Here is a 23,188-nt window from a genome sequence, read left to right on the forward strand (position 1 = left end):
TCGGGTAGCGGGAGATCAGCTAAATAGCTTATCTAAAGATTGCAAACACCTACAAATCCAACGGGATATTGAAGAGAAGAAGAACAGCAATTCCAGAAACAGAAAATCAACCACTTTCTGCAAGGTAGGACTGGCGGAGAAGTGAATCCAAAGCGACGGGAAGATAGACCGCGGGGGGAGGGGCCGGCTCCTGGCGAGCGGCGGAGCAACGGAGCAAAATCAGGACTTTTAAAGGTCTGTTCCACTGAGGGACATTGCTCCAGAGGCTTAACTGGGGTGAAGCCCAGGCGGGGTCAGCGCGGCCTCAGCTCCCGCAGGGTCGCAGAAGGATCGGGGGTGTCTGAGTGTCGCAGAGCTTACCGGTATTAGACCGGGGAAGCCGGCTACAGAGACAGAGCCGAGGAGTGACTCTCAGCTCGGGGTTACCTTGAACCGGTCGCAGGCTCAGTCAGCTCGGAGCGCGGCCGGAGGCCAGGGTGACGGGAGTCATTTGGCGCTGTTCTCTGAGGGTGCACTGAGGAGTGGGGCCCCGGGCTCTCGGCTCCTCCGGGCTGGAGACCGGGAGGCCGCCATCTTTATTCCCGTCCTCCGGACTCTACGGAAAGCGCTCAGGGAACAAAAGCTCCCGAAAGCGAACCCGAGCGGATGACTCAGCGCGGCCCCAGGTAAGGGCAGTGCAACTCCGCCTGGGGCAAAGACGCTTGAGAATCACTACAACGGGCCCCTCCCCCAGAAGATCTACGGGAAACCCAGCCAGGACCAAGTTCACCTACCAAGGAGAATGGCGGAATTCCAGAGGAGAAGAAAGCAAAGCACGGAACTCATGGCTTTCTCCCCATGATTTTTTAGCCTTGCAGTTAATTTAATTTTTTTTTTTCTTTTTCAATTTTTTTTTCTTTTTCTCTTCTTCTGCTAAATTTTTTTTAACTTTTACCGTTTTTTTTTAACGTTTTTTAAATAGTTTATCTAATATATATATATTTTATCCTCTTTTTATATTTTTTCTTTATCGGCTTTCTTTTTTTTAATAGTTTTTTTTTTTTCTTTCTGAACCCCTTTTTATCCCCTTTCTCCCCCCTCACAATTCAGGATCTCTTCTGATTTGGCTAAAGCATATTTTCCTGGGGTTGTTGCCACCCTTTTAGTATTTTACTTGCTCCTTCATAAACTCTTATCTGGACAAAATGACAAGGCGGAAAAATTCACAACAAAAAAAAGAACAAGAGGCAATACCAAAGGCTAGGGACCTAATCAATACAGACATTGGTAATATGTCAGATATAGAGTTCAGAATGATGATTCTCAAGGTTCTAGCCGGGCTTGAAAAAGGCATGGAAGATATTAAAGCAACCCTCTCGGGAGATATAAAAGCCCTTTCGGGAGAAATAAAAGAACTAAAATCTAACCAAGTTGAAATCAAAAAAGCTATTAATGAGGTGCAATCAAAAATGGAGGCTCTCACTGCTAGGATAAATGAGGCAGAAGAAAGAATGAGCGATATAGAAGACCAAATGACAGAGAATAAAGAAGCTGAGCAAAAGAGGGACAAACAGCTACTGGACCACGAGGGGAGAATTCGAGAGATAAGTGACACCATAAGACAAAACAACATTAGAATAATTGGGATTCCAGAAGAAGAGGAAACAGAGAGGGGAGCAGAAGGTATATTGGAGAGAATTATTGGAGAGAATTTCCCCAATATGGCAAAGGGAACAAGCATCAAAATCCAGGAGGTTCAGAGAACCCCCCTCAAAATCAATAAGAATAGGTCTACACCCCGTCACCTAATAGTAAAATTGACAAGTCTTAGTGACAAAGAAAAGATCCTGAAAGCAGCCCGGGAAAAGAAGTCTGTAACGTACAATGGTAAAAATATTAGATTGGCAGCAGACTTATCCACAGAGACCTGGCAGGCCAGAAAGAGCTGGCATGATATATTCAGAGTACTAAATGAGAAAAACATGCAGCCAAGAATACTATATCCAGCTAGGCTATCATTGAAAATAGACGGAGAGATTAAAAGCTTCCAGGACAAACAAAAACTGAAAGAATTTGCAAATACCAAACCAGCTCTACAGGAAATATTGAAAGGGGTCCTCTAAGCAAAGAGAGACCCTCAAAGTAGTAGATCAGAAAGAAACAGAGACAATATACAATAACAGTCACTTTACAGGCAATACAATGGCACTAAATTCATATCTCTCAATACTTACCCTGAATGTTAATGGGCTAAATGCCCCAATCAAAAGACACAGGGTATCAGAATGGATAAAAAACCAAAAACCATCTATATGTTGCCTACAAGAAACTCATCTTAAACCCGAAGACACCTCCAGGTTTAAAGTGAGGGGGTGGAAAAGAATTTACCATGCTAATGGACATCAGAAGAAAGCAGGAGTGGCAATCCTTATATAAGATCAATTAGATTCTAAGCCAAAGACTATAATAAGAGATGAGGAAGGACACTATATCATACTCAAAGGAACTGTCCAACAAGAAGATCTAACAATTTTAAATATCTATGCCCCTAACGTGGGAGCAGCCAACTATATAAACCAATTAATAACAAAATCAAAGAAACACATCGACAAGAATACAATAATAGTAGGGGATTTTAACACTCCCCTCACTGAAATGGACAGATCATCCAAGCAAAAGATCAACAAGGAAATCAAGGCCTTAAATGACACACTGGACCAGATGGACATCACAGATATATTCAGAACATTTCATCCCAAAGCAACAGAATACACATTCTTCTCTAGTGCACATGGAACATTCTCCAGAATAGATCACATTCTTGGTCCTAAATCAAGTCTCAACCAGTATCAAAAGATTGGGATCATTCCCTGCATATTTTCAGACCACAATGCTCTAAAGCTAGAACTCAATCACAAGAGGAAATTTGGAAAGAACCCAAATACATGGAGACTAAACAGCATCCTTCTAAAGAATGAATGGGTCAACCAGGAAATCAAAGAAGAATTGAAAAAATTTATGGAAACAAATGATAATGAAAACACAACGGTTCAGAATCTGTGGGACACAACAAAGGCAGTCCTGAGAGGAAAATATATAGCGGTACAAGCCTTTCTCAAGAAACAAGAAAGGTCTCAGGTACACAACCTAACCCTACACCTAAAGGAGCTGGAGAAAGAACAAGAAAGAAACCCTAAACCCAGCAGGAGAAGAGAAATCATAAAGATCAGAGCAGAAATCAATGAAATAGAAACCAAAAAAACAATAGAACAAACCAAAGAAACTAGGAGCTGGTTCTTTGAAAGAATTAATAAGATTGATAAACCCCTGGCCAGACTTATCAAAAAGAAAAGAGAGAGGACCCAAATAAATAAAATCATGAATGAAAGAGGAGAGATCACAACGAACACCAAAGAAATACAGACAATTATAAGAACATACTATGAGCAACTCTACGCCAACAAATTGGACAATCTGGAAGAAATGGATGCATTCCTAGAGACATATAAACTACCACAACTGAACCAGGAAGAAATAGAAAGCCTGAACAGACCCATAACCAGTAAGGAGATTGAAACAGTCATCAAAAATCTCCAAACAAACAAAAGCCCAGGGCCAGACGGCTTCCCGGGTGAATTCTACCAAACATTTAAAGAAGAACTAATTCCTATTCTCCTGAAACTGTTCCAAAAAATAGCAATAGAAGGAAAACTTCCAAACTCATTTTATGAGGCCAGCATCACCTTGATCCCAAAACCAGACAAGGATCCCAACAAAAAAGAGAACTACAGACCAATATCCTTGATGAACACAGATGCAAAAATTCTCGCCAAAATACTAGCCAATAGGATTCAACAGTACGTTAAAAGGATTATTCACCACGACCAAATGGGATTTATTTAGGGCTGCAAGGCTGGTTCAACATCCGCAAATCAATCAATGTGATACAACACATTAATAAAAGAAAGAACAAGAACCATATGATACTCTCCATAGATGCTGAAAAAGCATTTGACAAAGTACAGCATCCCTTCCTGATCAAAACTCTTCAAAGTGTAGGGATAGACGGCACATACCTCAATATTATCAAAGCCATCTATGAAAAACGCACCGCAAATATCATTCTCAATGGAGAAAAACTGAAAGCTTTTCCGCTAAGGTCAGGAACACGGCAGGGATGTCCGTTATCACCACTGCTATTCAACATAGTACTAGAAGTCCTAGCCTCAGCAATCAGACAACAAAAGGAAATTAAAGGCATCCAAATTGGCAAAGAAGAAGTCAAACTATCACTCTTCGCAGATGATATGATACTCTATGTGGAAAACCCAAAAGACTCCACTCCAAAACTGCTAGAACTTGTACAGGAATTCAGTCAAGTGTCAGGATATAAAATCAATGCACAGAAATCAGTTGCATTTCTCTACACCAACAACAAGACAGAAGAAAGAGAAATTAAGGAGTCCATCCCATTTACAATTGCACCCAAAACTATAAGATACCTAGGAATAAACCTAACCAAAGAGACTAAGAATCTATACTCAGAAAACTATAAAGTACTCATGAAAGAAATTGAGGAAGACACAAAGAAATGGAAAAATGTTCCATGCTCCTGGATTGGAAGAATAAATATTGTGAAAATGTCTATGCTACCTAAAGCAATCTACACATTTAATGCAATTCCTATCAAAGTACCATCCATTTTTTTCAAAGAAATGGAACAAATAATCCTAAAATTTATATGGAACCAGAAAAGACCTCGAATAGCCAAAGGAATATTGAAAAAGAAAGCCAAAGTTGGTGGCATCACAATTCCAGACTTCAAGCTCTATTACAAAGCTGTCATCATCAAGACAGCATGGTACTGGCACAAAAACAGACACATAGATCAATGGAACAGAATAGAGAGCCCAGAAATGGACCCTCCACTCTATGGTCAACTCATCTTCGACAAAGCAGGAAAGAATGTCCAATGGAACAAAGACAGCCTCTTCAATAAATGGTGTTGGGAAAATTGGACAGCCACATGCAGAAAAATGAAATTGGATCATTTCCTTATACCACACACGAAAATAGACTCAAAATGGATGAAGGATCTCAATGTGAGAAAGGAATCCATCAAAATCCTCGAGGAGAACACAGGCAGCAACCTCTTCGACGTCAGCCGCAGCAACATCTTCCTAGGAACATCACCAAAGGCAAGGGAAGCAAGGGCAAAAATGAACTTTTGGGATTTTATCAAGATCAAAAGCTTTTGCACAGCAAAGGAAACAGTTAAAAAAACCAAAAGACAACTGACAGAATGGGAGAAGATATTTTCAAATGACATATCATATAAAGGGCTAGTGTCCAAAATCTATAAAGAACTTAGCAAACTTAACACCCAAAGAACAAATAATTCAATCAAGAAATGGGCAGAGGACATGAACAGAAATTTCTGCAAAGAAGACATCCAGATGGCCAACAGATACATGAAAAAGTGCTCCATATCACTCGGCATCAGGGAAATACAAATCAAAACCACCATGAGATATCACCTCACACCAGTCAGAATGGCTAAAATTAACAGGTCAGGAAATGACAGATGCTGGCGAGGATGCGGAGAAAGGGGAACCCTCCTACACTGTTGGTGGGAATGCAAGCTGGTGCAACCACTCTGGAAAACAGCATGGAGGTTCCTCAAAATGTTGAAAATAGAACTACCCTATGACCCTGCAATTGCACTGCTGGGTATTTACCCTAAAGATACAAACGTAGTGATCCGAAGGGGCACATGCACCCGAATGTTTATAGCAGCAATGTCTACAATAGCCAAACTATGGAAAGAACCTAGATGTCCATCTACAGACGAATGGATAAAGAAGAGGTGGTATATATACACAATGGAATACTATGCAGCCATCAAAAGAAATGAAATCTTGCCATTTGCGACGACGTGGATGGAACTAGAGGGTATCATGCTTAGCGAAATAAGTCAATCGGAGAAAGACAACTATCATATGATCTCCCTGATATGAGGGAGAGCAGATGCAACATGGGGGGTCGAGGGGGTAGGAGAAGAGTAAATGAAACAAGATGGGATTGGGAGGGAGACAAACCATAAGTGACTCTTAATCTCACAAAACAAACTGAGGGTTGATGGGGGGAGGGGGTTGGGAGAGGGGGTGGAGTTATGGATATTGGGGAGGGTATGTGCTATGGTGAGTGTTGTGAAGTGTGTAAACCTGGCGATTCGCAGACCTGTACCCCTGGGGATAAAAATATATGTTTATAAAGCTGTAAAAAAAAAAAAAGAAAGAAAGAAAGGATGAATCCCCAAGTTTTGTAGCAACATGGACGGGACTGGAAGAGATTATGCTGAGTGAAATAAGTCAAGCAGAGAGAGTCAATTATCATATGGTTTCACTTATTTGTGGAGCATAACAAATAGCATGGAGGACAAGGGGTGATGGAGAGGAGAAGGGAGTTGAGGGAACTTGGAAGGGGAGGTGAACCATGAGAGACTATGGACTCTGAAAAACGATCTGAGAATTTTGAAGGGGTGGGGGGTGGGAGGTTGGGGGCACCAGGTGGTGGGTATTGTAGAGGGCACGGATTGCATGGAGCACTGGGTGTGGTGCAAAAATAATGAATACTGTTATGCTGAAAAAAATAAAAAAATTTAAAAAAAAAAAGATAATCAAAGGGAAGGAGCAACTCTGTTAAAAAAAATAAATAAATAAACGCCCCAAAACATAAAAAAAAAAAAAGACCTATCCATGTCAAAACAGGGATGAACCTTGAAAACATGTTAAATGAAATAAACCAGTCACTAATGACCACATATGGTTCTATTTGTATGAAATATCCAGAATAGGGAAATCTAGAAGCAGAAAGTAGTTCATCTTAGAGCTGGAGGGAGGAGGGGAGAGGAGAATAATAGTAAAAGGTTGCAGATTTGTTTCTGTTAAGTCATGACAACGTTTTAAAATTGACTGTGGTAAAGCATATACTGAAAATCAAGGAATTATACATGTTAAATGGGTAAATTTTATGGTATGTGAGCTGTATTTCAATAAAGCTGTTAAAAGGATTTAAAATAAATGCTTAAAGATGACAAGAAGGGGAGCATAAAGGCCAAAGGATGTCAACACATTTTTGGAAGATGGAAATCCGGTGGAGGACTAGTAACTGACTAACAGAGCAAACAAAGAGCTGGCAAATCAATTCATACTGCAAAACCCAGGAGAGAATGAACCTGGTGACACTGGAGAAAAAGGAAATTAGGTGTTCCATGTTAATAAGCAATGTTGATGTTGAATTTTTGTTCTTTGTTGTTTGTTTTATATTGCATATAATCTCTAACGTCTTTTTTTTTTTTGAGTGGGGGTGCTCTTTGCCAATTTTGTAAAACCTTGTTGAAATGTTAGCATGTTTCAAATGTGCAGATAAGATCCCACATTTCTTGTATTGGACGGAACTTGAGATAACTGTTTTAAAGTTGGCATTGCACACAACTGGTGTTGGGGTATGGTGGAGGCAGTAACTTCTTAAATTAAAGACAGAAATCTCAAAGGCTGGGTTAAATTCATTTTTAAAATGTATTTGAAAATAAAGTTGTGGAAAAGTTGCATAGATGGTAAAGCCATATACCCTTTATCCAGATGTACCTATTAAGATTTTGACCTGTTTACAATCTCTCTCTCCTTTTCTCCTTCCCCTTCTCTACATATAGGAAAACACATATATGCATATGAAAATTATGCATACATTCTTAAATATTTGAGAATATATTTCATGCATCTCACACTTTCTCCTAGAATATTTCATAGTGTATTTCTTATGAAAAAGAATATTCTCTGACAGCACGGTTATCTCCTTTGGTAAATTTCACAGTGATGTAAAACTTTTAACTATACTCCCACTCGAATTCCATTTTTATCAATTTATCAAGTAATGTCCTCTGTGTGCATGTGTGTGTGTGTGTGTGTGTGTGTGTGTGTGTGTGTGTGTGTGTATGTGTAAACCTTCTTACAGGATTTAGGCTAGAATCACATACTGCATCCAGTTGCTGTGTATCTTTACTGTATTTCCTTTATAATTTGTGTATTTCCTTTAATTGGGTCAGTTTCTTAGCCTCTTTTAGAACAAGGCCAGGTTTGTAAAATCAGTTTGATGTGCCATATTTATAACCCCTTCTAACCTGAAAATTTTTTTTGGTGGAGCTTATCTTGCTCAGACTTTGAAGGATATTTTTAGAGTTGTGAGTCCTAGGGGCCTATTTAAAAACAATTCCAGAAATTCAAAGATATGTGGAGGGATTTTTCTTAACAGACATACGTCCTGTAGTCAAGGGAGGGTATGTGAAGTGGGGCGGGTTAGAAGTGTACTTTCCTTTGGGAGAGATAATGGTGAAGCTTTAGACACAGGTTAAGAGAGGAAAAGAAGGCTGTCATTACTGTTAAACCCTCCTCATATGGGAGGGAAAGGATTGGGTGTCTAGGGCCAAGACTGATTCATCAGTGAGGGAATGTAGGCAAGTCAAGTAAGAAAATGATACAGGGCTTAATTTCAACAGTTTATAATCTAAATAATGAAGCCGTAAGGGTTCCAATTATTATATGACTAGGTAGCATGGGGAGAAGAAATAAATACATATAACCATCAACAAAAATGACATTATTATTTAACATTGGTAGAAAAGAGAATAAGGTATTTTGATGAAAAGGTAGACGCTATGTGGGAAAAACAGTTTTCAAGGAAGAAATAAACATAGGTGCATTCAAAAAACCAAAAGGTATTGCTAGGTATGGTTACAGTTGTGCTCATTAGACATTAAGCTAGAGGAGCTCACTTTCTTTTTTTTTTTTTTAAGATTTTATTTATTTATTTGACAGACAGAGATCACAAGTAGACAGAGAGGCAGGCAGAGAGAGAGGGGGAAGCAGGCTCCCTGCTGAGCAGAGAGCCCGATGTGGGACTCGATCCCAGGACCCTGAGATCATGACCTGAGCCGAAGGCAGCAGCTTAACCCACTGAGCCACCCAGGCGCCCAGGAGCTCACTTTCTAAATCGAGGTGAGTTTGGTCTGCTGTAATGCAGCACACTTGCTCTGTAAAATAAAGGAATCTTTAAAAATGTTGGGGGGAGAAGGGGGACTTGACAGAGAGGGAAGAGTGAGCAGCAGGGAGAGACACTATAGGTGTGGAAGAGAACCTGTAGGGCATGAATAGCCTAAGAGGGATTTGAGGAAATGAAAGAATTACTAAAAGCTTTTAAGTTGTTTGCCTCAGTTCCATGGGTGTATCATGCCCTTGTCTCCCTCTTTGTCATGCTTTCTGTTCCTTGGTACAGGCTATTGTGCTTTCTTGTGCTTTTTAGTGAACTTTTGAATACTTTTTGGTATTCAGTACTTTTGGATACTTTTGAGGAGCTACTGGGGTGGGGCTGCTGTTGAGTCTATTTCTGGCTTCATACAGGGAAAGATGTATGAGGGAGAGCTGCAGCTGAAGGCAGAGTAGATCTTGAGGGTGTAAATCCCGGGGTACAGCAAACCTTCAGAGATGAATTGAGGTCCAAAGTGAGATCACCAAGTAGAGAGAAGGGTCTCAGGTAATATCAGGGTAACAGGGGACTGAGAACATTTCACTAAGGTAAATATACGATATGTGACTAGGTGGAGCAGGAAGGTAGGCTGGAGGCATCTAACAGACCAGGAAGGATGGACACATCTGCTGGGCTGGATAGTGGGGGAAGGGTTGCATGTGAGTTTCTCTCTCCTGTGCTGTCCCCTCCCCAGCACTCAGGAACCTTTGGTGTCTGTACTAAAGCCCTGTGATGTGGGCCTGGAACTCTAGTCTAGCACATGGATTCTCCACGCTCAGCTGCCTGAGGCAGGAGTGCATTTGCAATAGTGTGAATCATCTTCGTCGGAGAAGCCTTACTGCACCATGGCTGAACTCCAATTTACACTTGCTCAGTCTTGCCTTTCTGGGTCAGTTGGGGCTCCTTCTTCTGTTGTTGTGCTACCAAAAGAGGAAACCGTGTTTACCAGTACTTTGGAAACAGAGATGTCAATCAGGTAAGTAAAGTCCCTGAGAGATACTAAATCTTTCTTTTCAAATAGATTAATTCAAAACAACTTCCAAATGATGCTTTGGCTGAATCTTACAAATTTTAAGTATTGTATTGTATTGTATTGTATTGTATTGTATTGTATTGTATTGTATTGTATTTTTTGAGTCTCTATGCTCAGCGTAGAGCCCAAGACAGGGCTTGAACTCATGACCCTGAGATCAAGACCTGAGCTGAGAACAAAAGCCAAATGCTTAACCGATTGAGCCACCTAAGTGCCCTTTCAGTTGCATTTTAATTTTCATTTGGTTTAAAATATATTTTTTCTTTTGAGTCTCCTTTCTTGGCCTGTGTATTAGTAGTGTGTCATTTAATCTAATCTAAACATGTTGGGATTTCCAGTCATCTTTCTGTAGTTGATTTCTAGTTTAAGTCTACTAGGGTCTGAAAACATACTTTGTGTGATTTCTATTTTATATTTGTTAAGGTGTGTTTTATGGCCCTCAATATAGTCCATCTTAGCGAACGTTCCATGTGAGCTTGAGAAGTATGTGTATTCTGTGGTTGGATGAGGTATTCTATAAATGCCAATTAGAGCAAGTTGATTGATGATGTTTATTTGGGGCAACTATATCTTTACTGGTTTTCTGCCTGCTGAATCTGCCCATTTCTGATAATGGCTGTTGAAATCTCTAATAATAACAGTGGATTCATCCATTTTTTTTCTTGCAATTATGCCAGTTTTTGCCTCACATATTTTGACACTATGTTCTTACATGTGTACCTGTTAAGGAGTGTTCTGTCTTCTTGGAGAATTGACCTCTTTGGTGTTATGCAATGCTCTTCTTTACCCCTGATAATTTTCCATGTTGTGAAGTTTGCTTTGTCCAAAATAATAGAATTAGCCCTATTTTCTTTTCATTAGTGTTAGCATGGTACATTTTTCTCTGTCTCTTTGTTTTTAATCTATCTGTATCATCATATTTAAAGTGAGTATTTTATAGACAACATATAATTAGGTCTTTTTTTTAAATGTGCTCTGACAGCCTCCTTTTTCAATTGGTGAATTTAAACTACTTCCATTTAGTGATTTTATTTTTTAAGATCTTATTTATTTATTTGACTGAGAGAGGGAGCACAAGTAGGCAGAGCAGCAGATAGATGGAGAGGGAGAAGCAAGCTCTCCACTGAGCTGGGAGCCCCATGCAGGGCTCAGTCCCAGGACCTTTGAATCATGACATGTGCAGAAGGCAGCCTCTTAACCTACTGAAACACCCAGGTGCCCCAAGTGATTTTAAAATATAGTAGGATTAATATCTCTACCATGTCCGTACTGTTTGCTATTCATTATACCTATTCTTCACCTCTTTTTCTGCCTTTTCTGGTATGAAAAAGCATTATATATAATTCTATTTTCTCACTTTTGTTAGTCGATCAATTATTCTGTTTTAAAATATTTTAGTGGTTGTCCTAGAGTTTGTAATATATATTTACAACTACTCTAAGTCCACTTTCATATAACGTTATATCACTTCATAGATAGTTCAGGTTGTCCAGTTCCTCCTGTCCCTTCTACCACTGATGCCATTCATTTCACTTATCCATATACTATAACCAACCAACACACTATCATTATTAGGTCAGTTGAGAATAAGATGAATGAAAGTTTTATTTGATCCTCATTCATTCCTTCTCTTCCTTTCCTTTATGTAGATCTGAGTTATTTTCTTTCTCAACAAAGAACTTCTTTTAACATTTATGGAGGGCAGATCTGTTGCTGATGAATTCCCTGCTTTTATTTGTCTAAGTTTTTATTTCTCTTTTACTTTTGCAGGATTATATCACTAGATATAAAATTTTGGATTGGTGTTTTTGTTTTCTTTCAACACTAAACATTTCACTCCAATCTCTTACTTTCATGGTTTATGATAATAGGTCATAATTCTAAGGTTTTCTCCCTCTAGAGGTAGGGTTTTTATTTATCTCTGGATTATTTCAAAATTTTATATTTTGTTTTCATACAGTTTGAATATGATATGTCCAGGTATAGACCTTTTTAATATTTCCCTGCTTGGTGTACTCTGAACTTCTACAATATATCGCTAACCTGTTATTAATCTTGGAAAATCCTTGGCCATTATTACTTTAAACATTTTTTTCTGTTCTTTCTTCTTCTGGTATTCCAATTACATATCTATTACACAGTTTGAAACACAGTTCTTCGATATTCTAGATTTTAGCATTTAGAAAATTCTTTTCCTCTTTTTATTTCAGTTTACAAAGTTTCTACTGACATTTATGCAGACTCACATATTCTTTCCTTGACTTTATGCAACCTACAGAGGAGTTAATCAAAGGCATTCTTCATTTGTCATACTGCTTTTGTTTTCTAACATTTCCTTTGATTCTTTCATAGAATTTCCCTCTCTCAGTTTACATGCATCATCTGCTTTCATATATTGTCTACCTTTTCAAGTAGAACCCTTAACATAATAATCATGGTTATTTTAGCTTCTACGTATGAGAATTCTAAAATGTATAATATCTGAATGTACATCTGATGCTTAGTTTGTCTTATCAGTTTGCTTTTCCCTGCCTTTTAGCATGCCTTGTAATTTTTCTTTGAAAGCCAAACATGATGTATTGGGTAATGGGAACTGAAATAAAGAGAACTTTAATATGAAGTCTTATGTTAAACTGGTTAGGTGTTAGGGTGTTTTTAATATTTACTGTAGCTATACATATCAGAGGCTACAGTTTCCTATAATGTCCTTGTTTTTGTCTCCCCTACTGTCTTTAAGTTTCCCTAAATCTCCCTAAATAAAACCTATACCTTGCAGCTCTTTTTAGCTATGATCCTGTTCCTACACAGAGCTGTCAATACTGTAGTAAGGTGTCAGGGGAGGGAAGATGATTAATCATTCATCTTTTAATGGCCCTATGTTCCTGGATTGTGATGTTCACTAATATTTCAGAGATTTTTGTTTTGTTTTCTTCCACTCTATAGATGAGAGAGGAAAGCTAGAGAGGGCCGCTGTAGTTGGGTAATTTACCTTCTCCCATGGGGCATAAAGCTCTGGTAGGCTTTTCCCTGCTGAGTAGGCTTCTGTTACGGAAAACACTCTGGGAATATTTCACAATGTTTTTAAAATGGGTTACCTTTCTCCTTTCTCTCAGACACTACACTCCCCTGCCAGAAATAAGAGCTTTTTTTTTTCTTTGTAGTTTACTACGAGAAGAAGGTGGGGTTCCTGGTAATATAACCCATATATAAATGGGAGGCCCCCCATTAGATTGTGACCCCAGGAGTTTCTCACTCTCAAGCTAGCCCAGATGCATCCTCCAGCAATTTGTCAAAGTGTCTGTTTAAGTGTTTGTACCAGGAGAGCAGTGTTGAGCCTCCAGTGCCTTCTGTTTCAGGTAAGCGAATCTTAGGTATGATTTTCTGCACTGACACTCTCGGAAGATTTGAGGTAGTGGTTTGCCACTATGGTTCCAAGAAATGTCATTGATTTTTAGTTTGTTCAGCATTTTACGTCTTCCATGGACTGAAGTGATGACTCCCAAGCTTTTAAAATGTTAGATCTGGAGCCAGAAGTTGCCCTTCAGAGAATGACTCTTTATTTTCCTGTTCTTCTTCCCACATTTCTAAATGAGTTTGGTAGGGTCAGAGAAACACCTAAAATGGGAAGTCTAAGGAAAGAACAGACATTAACTCCTCTAGGAAAAGAGATCTGACAGGGCGAAGGATTAAGGAAGCACTAAGGTTTCCACTTGAAACACATAGTCTATTTGGGTATGGTGGTGGCTCTTGGGTAAAATCCCAAACACAATGATTCTGCGGTTCTGGATTGGGTTATTTGGAGAGTATGAGGTCTGTGTAAGAAAACAAATGTTCCCAAGTCTTGATCATGAGTCACATTTCCATGTCAAGCATCACTTAATCAAGCCCGCCTTCACGTTGGGCTGATCAGGAGAACAGTGCTGAGCCTCTGAGAAGAGACTGGGTTCTGAGCTATATCCTAGGATACAGCGTCTACCTAAGGGAGCACAGATGTGACTGTCGGGCTTCAGTTTGTATGTCCTCATTGAACAAAGAACTTCTGAGTGAGAATATCGAGTGTGGACCTCCCAGACAAAATCCTCCTTTGTTTTTCAAAATAAAAACTTAAAAATTGTGAAAAGCAAGGAACACAAAGTTCTGTAAATTAAAATATAGTCCTGGTGTTCTTGGATAAAGAATGTCTCCATTTCTGAGAGAAGAGTGAAAGATGAGTCCCCACCCCTCATTCTTTTCTTTTTGTTCTATCATCAGGGAAGAGCCAAGAGGAGGAAAGGTGGGACTCTAAAAGGTAAGGTTCTCCCTATTCCACCTGAGCTCTCCAAGGCTGACCCTTCCTGTCCATTCTGTGAGGGCTCAGGTCCATGATCTCTGAGGATGCCAACTGCTAGATACATTCCCTATGAGAAAACAGAGGCCTCAGAGGAGAGGCTCATGGAAACACAGTCAGAATGCAAAACCCTTCTCAGATTTCCTGCTCTGACCATGACTGAGCATGAAGCAGAGATGGATCTGAGCAATGGGTACTGTGCAACAGGAGGCCATATGAGACACTAAGAGTCAGAATTTCTGAAGTTCTGAGACTTTCTGAAAGACCTGTGACATCATGGATACTCACCTTCCTCTTTAAGGTAACCATTGACCTATGTTCCACATAAGGTGGTTTTCAGTATCACATGGGATAGATAATACATACAAAAGCCCATTGTGAATGTTCAAATAATGTAAGTCTTATTATTATCATTGATCATGTGACCTTGTATCCTAATTCTTGGAGCTCTCCAAGTCCAATCTACCAAGGATATCTATAAAGGACACTCTATTCAGCCTCTTATAAGATCTCTTGCTTCTTCTTCATCATTCTCCTGGTTTCCCAGGGTAGAGAACTTGTCAGAAGTAGGGGAGGCAAGAAAGGTGCTTTCTCTTGTGTAAAGGTGAGTAAACATTATCTTCTTTCCTGTACCCCTCTTTTAAGCAGAATCTATGTATTTCTAGGGCCTCAGGGAAGCCTGGAATTGACATGGGATGGAAAATTCTCAGAGTTAGAATTTGAAAGTCTTGGGGATGCTGGTGGGTGGGGGGCAACCTTTGCCAGACCAGCCAGGGTCACAAATGTTTGTTCTGGTCCCGGTTGCAGTTTTGTATCTCCTGTCTCCCACAGTCCCTAGGCTGGTGTCATGATACCATCCACTTTCATCAACTATTATGTCCAGACCCCTTCTGTGGGGTGTGTGACAGCACAACTGCTGAGGTGAACTGGCTGCTGTTCCCAGAGGCCCTGGAAGATGCTACTCCTTCTCTGATCCCCTTGGTTTTACAGCTCCTGTTACTTACTCCTGACTTCTCTACAGTTGCTCCAGGAGACCTAATACCAGCTTCTTTGCCTGAGCCTTCCCCCCAATCCCCTCAATCTTCTCATCTAACACAATGACCCCTTTAGCTGACTTTTTCTTACTCTCAACCCAGGGCACTCCTGTCACTAGAGCCAAAAACCAAGGATTCTTTATTCCCGGGTAACCATTCCATACCTCTACCCCTTCCTTTGACTTCTTTCCTACCATATGATGCTCAGACAACCAGAGGCCACTTTACCTCTGAATACCATCTCTGTTCTTGACCCCACCATTTCACCAGATAACAACCTCTTACCACATCTGTCTCAGACAAGGAATCCCACTGATTCCTTTGCTTGTCATCATGTACCACCAACTCTGTCTGTTTCATCACTGCCAGACTGCCTTTTAACTGTGACTCAATCCAAATCAATTTCCATCTCATTGAAACCTGTTCCTGAGAAGTCATCTCCAGATAGCCCTGGTGGGTTGTCTACTTACGTCCCAATAATTAGAGGTAGTGACTGTTCAAACCCATCAAGTTCAGAATTCTCCTATTGGCAGGCCCATGCCAAGAACATGTTCCTCCCCACATTATCACACTCAGATATTCAGCAAGAGCAAGTCTACCTCCATCAACCAGAAACCTGTCTCTGGGGAGACTCTGCTACTAAGCACAAGGAGGCCAGTCAATTTCTTTCCCTGGCCTTAACATCCAGGTCCTCTTGGAGAGACAAATGGAGAAGAGAATGGCTTTCCAGATTTTAGAGAAGAAAGTAAAAGAGGAGGGGCCATTTTCCAAACAAATGTGGTCAGAGTACCAGTGGACATCTTTAGGGAATTTGTTGCATCTGATTGATGTACAGGTCACCACAGCCCCCATAACTGGCTGGAATATTGAAGGCAAACAAGAGCAGCTCTCTATTTATCAATAGCTCCTCTATGTCAAGGCTTTGGCAGAAAACTTGCACCAGAAATATAGCCATCTCTTCTGGGGTTTTCCTTCTTTACACAGTGAGTCCTTAGTAGCCACTTTCCTGTTTTCTAGTAGTACTTCCTCACTAGAGTCTCACTTTGTCTTATTCAATGTAATTCATAATACTTATGCCACCAAAATGCAAGCACCTCCACCATTTCCTCATTCCCAACCATTTCCCCTCCCCATTGTACAACCCCATTCCTTGCCTCAAACCCTGTCCCCATCCCAGCCCCTACCTTTCACTAATGTGAACACCCATGGCCATTTTCAATCGTGCCTCCTGATCATACTACCTTCTTCATCCCAGATTAGGGACTGTGGAGTGTCTTTTCATCGATCCAAGAATGAATCAGACTCTCCTATCTTGACTGAAAATCAACACCTGGGAAGGCACATGTTGCAGAAGCAACAGGAAAGTTTGTGGGCTTTAGTCCCCGTGTTCCAGAAACCTAAAGAAACCATTTGTCCTCAAGCTCCCAACCTTCCGTTGGTTAGCCGGTCATCCCATGCCTATGTACCAGTCTCCATCCTTCCTGGCCATTTTCATATCATCTGTGAACCCCGGGAGACACTGGAGTTACATAGCCCAAGGAAGGTAATCCCACGCTGGTGCCTCCATGACTGTAGAAATCTAGACTCCCTAGCAGTGATGGAGCCTCAGCATACATTATCAGAACTCTCTCAGCAAAAAGGCAGACACGTTCACTTACAATTCTCTGAGTTCCAGGGCCATAGTAACAGGGATCTAGCAAAGACTGCCAGCCTACGATTTTCTCACAAAGTAAAAGTGCAATGAAAGTGAGACCTCAGGATTCCAAAGCAAGAAAATGCAGAAGGGAGGACTCAGGAGTAGGGACATCTGTAGGCAGAGAGGAGATCCCCCATGCAGAGGACAGAAAATTAGAGAGTGCTTCCCCAACTCTGTCACAGAATTTTCAAGAGTTTCCTCTTGAAAGTTACTTCAGAAAAAAGATGAGGCAATTTTCTCAGTGGATCAATTCCAAGAAAAAAATCACAGGACATCAGGAAGTCCCCAGCAAAAAGCCAAGTTCATGTCCACCTTAGCGCATCACCAAGACCCAGTTGAAAGTGTGGCTACTTTTGGGAGTGATTGGCCTCCTGAAGCTCACAAGCTCACTTCCATTGGGAACGTCCTAGAAGAGAAGCTGCCTGTATGTTTCGATCTGAGGCCTCATAGTTAAGCCAGCAGCAGGAGGAACTACAGGTCTGACAAGAGACCTCCCTCCTAACTACTGGGCTCTCTCTGACCCACAACAAAAGAAACTGGCAAGTATCAAGTCCTGCAGCCAAGAAGCTGCCTGTGCTGACCAGAACCGTCTTACAAGTGTCGGACACAACAGAAACAGGATCAGACATCCTCAGAAAGCTGAAGCCTTCAAGGATCAGCTATTAAGCTGGGGTCAACCCCCTTTTTCTCTGTTCTCTGGGGAGTCTGTGCCTCATCCAAGCCCCACCTGTGTGTATCAAGTATGCCCGGTCCTTTGGGCCATCAGGGGTGACCCTGACGAAAGTACTATGTTAAGCGATTTGACTCTTTTACTCAGGCAGAAAATGCTTCTCCAGCACTTCCAGGGAGGAAAATTTCTCTAAAGAAATCATTTAGTCCTTATTGAGGAAGCTTCACAATTTTCATGACAATATATCCTCTGATGAGAACAACCTTCAGCACAACCAAGGATATTAATCCTCCTCAATAAACATTTCTTCTAATAGAGAGCGGTGTTCTCTGCGTACTGCACTGGGACTGGGGCTAGGGCTTGTGCTTAGGGAAAGGAAGCAATGTGTTCAACTCTTAATAGTTAATGCTTTTGGCTTCTACAAGTACACCAGTCCCTTGTACAAAGCCTGACAGTGGCCTTCTCACTTTTATCCTGGGGTCCTTTATTTGGTTCTGCTCTGATGTCCTGTATTTAAAACATTTACATTTTTGGGGGTGCCTGGGTGGCTCAGCAGGTTAAGCCTCTGCCTTTGGCTCAGGTCATGATCTCAGAGTCCTGGGATCAAGCCCCACATCAGGCTCTGTGCTCATCAGGGAGCCTGCTTCTGCCTCTCCCTCTCTCTGCCTGCCTCTCTGCCTACTTGTGATCTCTGTCAAAAAAATAAATAAAAATCCTCAAATAAAATATTTACCTTCTTTTTCATAAAAAGTATAATGTGCTTACTCTGAAAACCTTCAGGCCTTTACAAATAGTGAGAAGACCTTTAAAGTCTAGAACTTGATTAAAACTGTCTTTCATCTGCTCCCAAACGATTGGTCCGGTAGGATACTATGTCAGCTAGGCCTCACCTCCTGGAGGCTACTCAGGCCCAATGATACCATTTCAACATATGAATATACGGAATAGTCTTTGAGCATGAAGACAGTGCCCTCAGGGATGTTGCCGGGGGCATTGTCCTCCTATATGGTGCCTGTCTTCCAGATATGCAACATTTTACCCCAAGGTTACATCAACTGAGGGGTACATTAATTATCTTGCTGTGTAATGGATATTCCAAAATTTAGGGGGTTAAAAAATACATACTTATTATCTCATGGCTTTTGTGGGTCAGAAATTTGGATGAGGCCTACCTGGATTCTCTGCTTCAAGGCTGCATTTAAGGTGTCAGCTGAGGCTACATTCTCATCTGGAGGCTTGACAGGGGAAGGACCAACTCCCATACTCATTCACATAGTTGCTGGCGGGATGCAGTTCCTCAAAGTCGGTTGGAATGAGATCCTCAGTACCTTGCTGGCTCTTGGCTGGAGCTGGCTGGTTCCTTATCAAGTGGACTTCTCCAGCATGGCAGCTACTTCATCAAAGCAAGGAGAGAATTTGCAAACAAGATAGAAGTTACAATCTTTTGGAAACTAGTAATGCAAATGACATCCTATAACCTTTCCTTTATTCTATCACTCAGAGGCAAATCACTAAGTCCAGCCTATGCTTAAGGGGAGGTGTAATTACACAACGGTGTGAACACCAGAAGTGGGGCTGATTGGAATCTTCTCAGACGTCTTCCTAATGCAAGTGTTTCTTCTTGGAGACCCTACTCAGTTTGCTGAAGCAAAAGTGGCCAAAGGTGCCATGTGGATTTTTGTCCTCATTCATATCCAAGTCATTAAGGTCAAAACTGTTTAATGGCTAAATGAAATGGCACCTGGTAAGTAACCATCAAAGAGACTGGAGCATCCAAAGAAGGAAGGAAAGGTGATATAGGGAGGTAAAGTAGTTTGGGTTTATCCTGAATGGTTAAGTAAAATAAACCCTGAGAACCACCTGACTTACCAGTATTCAAACTGGGGGGTGGGGAGGGAAGCTGGTGTAATATGGCTCAGCCGACTCTACCACAGTCTCTCTATTTTGCCTTAGCTCCCAGACCATAGTTGTGTAGAAGTAACCTTCAGCTTCTGTAGACCTAGCCAACGTTATAGAGGAAGGGAACCCTACAGGTTGCAAGGTTTAATTTCTGTTCTTGTTAATATATTTAATATATCACATCCATCATCTCAAATTTAATTCTCATAGCTTGAACATCAGAGAGAATGGGTCACTCAACTCTTGCAAAAGGTAGTACTAGAGATCTTAGAGCACATACTCCCATTTTGGGATATTTTCCACGTACCTAGGTCTTGAGGGCTCTGATGCCTGGGAACTCTGTCACACTCAGGCACCCCTGTTCTTTCCATGATTCCAGGAATCCTGAGACCACATTGCCCCTCCTAGGATTCTGCCTGCTTCAGCACCTAGGAGTCTTTCAGGCAGGGACATCCCTCACTGGGGCTGACTTCTGAAAGTTCTGATTTTGTGCTCTGCTACTCTATCACTTGCCTGTAGCCCGCTGACAGAGTGTCCCTACCCCCCATGGATTATCTTCCCATATATCACCTCGGATTCCCTCCTTTCCACCTCCTACCTTTTCTGTTTGTAGAGTTGCAGGTATTCTTTTCTTCGATCTCCCCTTGATTTCACAGGTGTTCAGAATGATTTGGTAGCTATCTAGCTGAATTCCTGCAACCAGACAAAAGTAAGGTCTCTTTCCCCTCTGTCATCTTGGGCTGCAATCTCAATGCAGATTTCTTAATCCCCTCTCATAGAAGGGCAACCTGAAAGACAGAGAAGGTAATATATATTTAGTGGGCTAGCATGAAAGAGGGAGCCAGGAATGGAGATACCCCTTATACTGTGAGGAAGTATTTGGATGTAAATGACATGAAATACAACTTAACTGACTTAAAAAAAAAATCAATCTGTTGACTTAGGTACCTGAAAAGGTCTGGGAACAAGGTTGGACTAAGGTATGAGGGTTCATGATGGGGCTCAATTGATGCCTTAAAGATTCACTTTCTATCCATTTCTTGGCATTCTGGACGGACTTACTGTCAATTTTACAACTTTAAGTGTATCTTCCAAGTTTTAAGTGTAGCTAAAAACGGTTGTGTCTCTCAGTAGTCCCTGCAGAAAATCCCACTGTGCCTTATTGGCTCCACTTTTGGCTCAGTTTTGCCCATCCCTGACCAATCACTGTTGTTAAAAGCATAAAATCATCTTTTGGCCAAGCCAGAGTTATAGATGCATTCTTAAAATAGGAGTGTTAGGGAAAGACAACTCTACCTTCCCATAGGCTGAGACTGAGGGTTAGTTCCTAGAGGTCAATAAAGGGACTGTTTCCAGAAGGTGAATGAATGCTAGGTATCAAAAATAAAACAGATCTCTACTCCAGACCTCTTTCTCTCTGCCCCATTTCTGCTTTCTTGTCCAGAGTTATGCCATGACTAAAGCTTGGAGTTGCAGGAAACGCTGATTCTGAGGAGACTTAGGGATAAGAAGAGTCCCCAACATCCATGTGGATAGACTATCTAATAATCTGGTCTCTCACTGTTCACCCCTTCTCATCCTTGAGCCCTTTACTTCCATTTCAGTTTAGTTATGGCCATATCCTAGAACTTATCACCAGGAACACTTCTGCCATCTGAACAGACAGTCTGACAATCCACCCGAGTTCATCTTTTCAGCTTATGCCCTCAGTATGCCAATTCTTCAACTTAGGAACTACAAGACACTTTATACATCTCCCTGTCCATCTGAGAATGATTTGTCTCATTTCCTCCCTCTCCAAGGAAAACATCATTGTTCGTCACTTAATTGCAAACCTCAAGAGCTCTTTTTTTAATTTTTATTTTTAAAATTTCTTTTCAGCATTAACAAAATTCTGTGTTTACACACCACACCCAGTGCTCCATGCACAATACCCACAATACCCACCACCAGCCTCACCCAACCTCCCACCGCCTTCCCCTCCAAAACCCTCATTTAGTTCCCCAGAGTCCACAGTGTCTCATGGTTTGTTCCCCCCATCCAATTTCCCGCAGCTCCCTGCTCCTCCCCATCTAAGAGCTCTACTTTTGACAGCTTTTCATTCACCTTTCATCTGTCATGCTGGGTAAAAGGCAGTTGTGTCTTTTGTAGACCTGTATTCTAATAAAGGGGTGATTCATCTATGATAAAATCAACACAAGTAATTGTGTCGATGCCACCATAAATATTCTATAGTATTAGTCAGCTTCAACAGTCCCTGAAAACAACCCATTAGTTCCTTCAGTGTTTAGTGTGCACTAGGCATTCTTCAAAGCATTAGGGACACACCAGTGAAGGAAACAAAGCTCCCTGTCTTGGCCGATCTCATATGATTGTTCTTTAGTCAATTCTCTTACTTAAGTACTCAAAACGATTTCATTTTTGTACAATTTCTCCTGTCTCCTCATTCGTTGAGCGTATGTGCTGGACCACGGCAGGGGAATAAAAAGTCACCAGAACTTTTCATTATTAAAAAAATTCAAAAGAGTAACAAAATCAACAGGTGAACACCTATCCCTTCTTTTCTCTTTCCTTCCTATTATACTGGAAGATTTTCCTCGGGCATCTGTCCTTGCTTCCCAACTTACAGCACTTTTTTCCACTGTTTGAATATTTGGCTTAATCATCTACTTTTCTGGAAAACTGAGAACATGTTTACCTCAATACAGTCTGGCACGCCAGCAGAGTTCAAAAACTTCTAGACAGAAGAGCCAATAACTAAAGAGATTTCCAAGGGGAGGTTCAACCAGCCAGCTCTGGGGGCGGAGCCACGCACAGAGCTAGTCGCACCTGGGGGTGTGGCTACGTACAGGGGAAGTCGCACCCAGAGGCTGGGCATGTCTAGGAGGGGACTGCATCCCAGGGGCGGGCTTCATCTCGGGAAAGCCGCACCCAGGGGCCATATTACCCCAGGGTGAGCCACGCTCAGGGGAGGGCCAGGTCCAGGTAGGCGCCCTCAGGGCAGGGCCACGTAGAGGTCGAGCCACACCTGGGGTGGAGACTGTGTCCAGGGCAAACCGTGCCAAGAGCAGGACAACATTCAGGGCAACTCATACGCGGAGGCAGACCACGTCCAGAGTGAGCCCGATCTAGGTGCGGGGCTGAGGAGGCTGTGGTGTTTGGCTTCTTCATGGCGGCGGTGCTGTGCCGTCTGACTGTTAAGCATTTCATCTCAGTCTTCTGGATCCTGTCTCCTTCACTTCTGAAAGTCGAGTTTTGATTTGCCTCAAAGTCAGATTTTGACGGAGAACTTCTGGATATCGGAACGACCTTCCCTTCTGCCCAGAAGGACCCTTCCCACAGTCTGCCTTTTCCATCCTGGCGGTTGGCTCTAGAGGCCTCCCAACCCCTAACGGCCTCAGAGAACGTGCTGAGGCTTGGGGGTGGGGCCGCGCCTGGGCCACGCGAGCCCCCTTTGCGCAGGTCA

At 41.6% G+C, this 23,188-nt stretch overlaps 1 pseudogene; it reads left to right on the forward strand.

Moving 5' to 3' along the window:
* Positions 1-15,654: 15,654 nt before the first annotated feature.
* LOC125082948 (spermatogenesis-associated protein 31D1-like) lies at positions 15,655-18,016 on the forward strand (annotated as a pseudogene).
* Positions 18,017-23,188: the final 5,172 nt, after the last annotated feature.

Source organism: Lutra lutra, chromosome 13, assembly GCF_902655055.1.
Source record: "Lutra lutra chromosome 13, mLutLut1.2, whole genome shotgun sequence".
Classification (NCBI taxonomy): Eukaryota; Metazoa; Chordata; class Mammalia; order Carnivora; family Mustelidae; genus Lutra; species Lutra lutra.